General features: G+C 54.2%; 1 long non-coding RNA gene across 2 annotated transcripts; it reads left to right on the top strand.

Annotated features, from left to right (window-relative positions):
* The first annotated feature begins 1,109 nt into the window (after window positions 1–1,109).
* LOC147645360 (uncharacterized) lies at window positions 1,110–3,501 on the top strand. Of its 2 annotated transcripts, XR_015282397.1 has the most exons (3): window positions 1,873–2,267; window positions 2,376–2,528; window positions 2,880–3,501. It is a non-coding gene; the product is annotated as an uncharacterized LOC147645360 (long non-coding RNA). The 2 variants fall into 2 exon arrangements; XR_015282396.1 differs by having other exon boundaries at window positions 1,110–2,528.
* Window positions 3,502–4,104: the final 603 nt, after the last annotated feature.

Here is a 4,104-nt window from a genome sequence, read left to right as displayed (position 1 = left end):
CAGAACCACCCCTGGGAAGGAATCCTACCTTCCCTTTGTCCGGTTTGCTTTCCCAGCATCTGCTGCTGCTGGGGCTGGAGCTCTCCTGCAGCACCTTCCTGACACGAGGCTGAGAATGCAGCTCCCATCCTGGAATTCGGGTCCCTCAGCAGTGACCCTGGGCAGGAAAACAAGGAGCCAAATTCACAGGAAGCCCACAGCTAAATTCCACCTCCATGGAGTTCTCCAATGCCCATCCCGGGGGGCTGTGGGCGCTGTCCAAACCCAACAGGATTTATCCTCACAGTGCCTGGGGGAATCCTTGTGAACATCCTGCAGATGGAAAACAGGAGGTCAAAACCAGCAGGACCCAATCCTCACCCAGGACCCAGCACAGCCAAGATTTGGTGTTTGTTTGGGAACATCCATCGGGACTGGACACCTCACTCATTCCTGGACACCTCTCCCATTCCTGGACACCTCTCCCATTCCTGGCCGTGCTTTTCCTGCAGATCTGTTCTCTCACTCCCACTCAGCTGTTAAATGTCCCTGGGAGCCTTTCCAGGCCTTGATCCCCTTTCTGTCCCTCCTGAGCAGTGCCTGGAGAAGAGAGCATTCAGCAACAAGTTCTGCCTTTTGTTCTCAAGTTAGAAATTGTTCTGTTCGCTCTCTTTGACTCATAAAATCATGGAATCACAAAAGGTTTGGGATGGAAGGGACCCCAAATCCCACCCATTCCCAGCCCTGCCATGGCAGGGACACCTCCCACTGTCCCAGGAGCTCCCAATGTCCAGCCTGGCCTTGGGCACTGCCAGGGATCCAGGGGCAGCCCCAGCTGCTCTGGCAATTCCATCCCAGCCCCTGCCCACCCTGCCAGGGAACAATTCCTGCCCCAGATCCCAAGATCCAGCCCTGCCCTCTGCCCCTGGCAGCCATTCCCTGGCTCCTGGCCCTGCAGCCCTTGGCCCCAGTCCCTCTCCAGCTCTCCTGGAGCCCCTTCAGGCCCTGCAAGGGGCTCTGAGCTCTCCCTGCAGCTTCTCCTCTCCAGGTGAGCACCCCCAGCTCTCCCAGCCCGGGCTGAGCCGTGTCCCGGGATGCTGGGAGGGGATGTTCTGAGTCCCGAGGTGCCGGAGGGGTTTCTGTGTGTCCCTCAGGGAGGTTTCTGTGTGTTCCGGGGGTGTCTCGGTGTCTGTCTCTCTGTCCCTTGTCCCGCTGGCCCTCAGGGAGCGGAGGCGCGGCCGCCCCTCAGCGCCCCCTGCGGGCCCCGCGGCGCCACTGCCGCTCCCGGCCTTTCCCTTCCCCTCCCTCGGCTCCTTCCCCTTCCCTCCGCTCCTTTCCTCCAGGCCGAGCCCCTTTCCCAGCTCCCTCAGCCCCTCCTGGGCTCCAGGGCACAGGGAAGAAGCTTTTCTGCTCCATCAGAGACTTTCCTTGTCCCTCTGTGCTGTTGTGGCCTGGGGTCCGTCAGGGGTGGATCCAGGACAAGCCCCAGGCCGCGCTGGCACGCCCGGCATTGGTTTGGAGTTTAACCCAAACTCCTGAGGCGCTGGGATGGCACCACCGGGATTTTGGGTCCACAGGAGCTTCGGAACCATCGAGCCACCCTGGTTTTAACGCGAATCTCCGCAGCTCCAGGGCTGTGCCAGCGTTTGGGAGAAGGAGAGCAGGCCGCGGTGCCGGCCGGGGCTCGGTGCTGAGGGCCTGGGCCGGGCCAGGAGCGCCCAGAACCTCCCAAATCCTGAGGGGAGAAGGGGCAGGGAAGGGGCCCTGGGGATGGAGGTGTCCAGAGGGGGCTGGATGTGCCCCACGGGGACACGGGTTGGGGTTGGGGTTGGGGTTTGGGTTTAGGGTTGGGTTTGGGGTTGGGTTTGGGGTTGGGTTCAGGTTTGTGTTTAGGTTTAGGTTTGGGTTTAGGTTTGGGTTTGGGTTTGGTTTAGGTTTGGGTTTAGTTTTGGGTTTGGGTTTGGTTTAGGTTTGGGTTTAGGTTTAGGTTTGTGTTTAGGTTTGGGTTTAGGTTTAGGTTTAGGTTTGGGTTTAGGTTTGGGTTTGGATTTGGGTTTGGGTTTGGTTTAGGTTTGGATTTGGGTTTGGGTTTAGGTTTGGGTTTGGATTTAGGTTTAGGTTTGTGTTTACGTTTGTGTTTAGGTTTAGGTTTGTGTTTAGGTTTGGGTTTAGGTTTAGGGGTGCTGCTGGTGTTGCTGGGGTGGCACTGGATGATCCTGAAGGCTCTTCCAGCCCTGATGACTCCACATTTCTATAATTAGCAAGGACTGCACTCATTTTCCTTCCTGGTAATCAGAAAGAAACAAATCACTTTAAACCTCCTTCGACAAGCCCAGGTTTAGGTTCACGTGCTGCTCTTCCCAATCCTCTGACAAATTTTGCACAAACCATTCCAGACCCTGCTGCTGGACAAGGCCATGTTTGATCAAAGGCTGCACTCGATATCTCCGAGGTTTTTCCCATCCCGGGATTCCTCAGGGCTCGCTGCCATCCTGCTCCTGTCAAGCGAAGCCAGATTCTCACCGTGACACAACAGGAGCCTAAGCAGGGTAAATTCTTTTTATTTAGGCTTTTATTTCCCCTCCTTTTCCCTCATTACCGAGCCCAGAAAAACAAACGGATCCGTGGTGTCTGCACCGGGAGAATCCCACGGGGAGCCGGGAATCTCCCGTGGGCAGCGAGGTGGCTTCTTGTTAGGCTCTGGAAAGAGGCTGGAATGGAAATGTGTGTTCTTGCTGCAACACGCCTAATTGCCCATAAATGTCATTAAGTCGAGAAATGTTTTCCACCAAATTAACTTTGGCTGGCGGTGTCTAATTAGCCGGAGATGCTGAAAGATAACAACTTATCAGTCACTGGTTAACAAACCATCCTTAATGGGGCCTTTTTTCGGGAGCCAGGTACAGCAGCTGTCACAGCTCGGCCTTCCCGGGGCAATTAAGGACAAAACCCCGGTGCAGCTTCCCACCAGGATAATTTGACAGCTCGTTCACAGGCCAGGAGTGCGGCTGAGCCCAAACTTTCCGCCCTTTGCTTTTGCATTGGGCAGGAGCAACGATGAATTTTGCTATTCTCTTTTTATGTTCCTTCCCCTGCGTGTGCAAACCTGCAAAAATGCTCTTCTCCTTCTCCTTCTCCTTCTCCTTCTCCTTCTCCTTCTCCTTCTCCTTCTCCTTCTCCTTCTCCTTCTCCTTCTCCTTCTCCTTCTCCTTCTCCTTCTCCTTCTCCTTCTCCTTCTCCTTCTCCTTCTCCTTCTCCTTCTCCTTCTCCTTCTCCTTCTCCTTCTCCTTCTCCTTCTCCTTCCCCTTCCCCTTCCCCTTCCCCTTCCCCTTCCCCTTCCCCTTCTCCCTCTCCCTCTCCCTCTCCTCTCCTTTTCCACCACAGTTTTCCAGCTCCAAAGGAGAGGAATCAGCAGGGAAGGGATGGTTAAGTCCTTGTGTTTTCCTGTTTAGATCCGGGGATATTCAGCTCTCCTCAGGAGAGGAAGCTGAGGAAAGGGTGATTAAATCCCTTTAAAACCCTCGTGTTTGGCTGTTTCTGTCTGTAGCCAAGGAAATGTTTTTCCCCTTTCCCAGAAGGAAGTTTTCCCTTGAGGAAGTGGGAGGGGATGGCCCCGAGGGAGCTCCTGGTTGTTTTTCACCAGGTTCTGCTGCAAAATTGAACCTCACCAGGAGAAATTCTCACCAAGCTCCCAGAACTGCTCTGTCTCGGATGAAATCTCCCATCAGAGCTCTTGGACTCCCCTCTGCTGAGTTTATTTCACGCTGTCCTTGCACACAGATGTTTATTCCAACTCTTCACATGATGCAAACCCCCTCCCATTGCTGCTTTTTCTGCCAAATAACTTCCAAACTTCCTGGCTCCTTGCTCAGCCCTGCTGTAAATCAGCACAGCCAATAAATTCGTAATTGCTTGTGCACAACAAGATTCCCAAAATGCAGCCACATTCTTCAGCATCTCCCAGATTCTCATCCCTATAATCTCCCAAATTTTTACCCATTAGGAGATTTAACACTCCTTTCCCACTTTTTAGCCCCTTGTGCTGGTGGTACACATTCCTCTCCTTTCCCAGAGCGCTGGAATCCACCCAGGTGGAAACAGCTCTGCAGTAAAAACTGACCAATC

The sequence above is a fragment of the Cyanistes caeruleus genome, unplaced genomic scaffold, assembly GCF_971803275.1.
Source record: "Cyanistes caeruleus unplaced genomic scaffold, bCyaCae1.hap1.1 HAP1_SCAFFOLD_488, whole genome shotgun sequence".
NCBI lineage: Eukaryota > Metazoa > Chordata > Aves > Passeriformes > Paridae > Cyanistes > Cyanistes caeruleus.
This window is presented reverse-complemented; position numbering and strand designations above follow the sequence as displayed.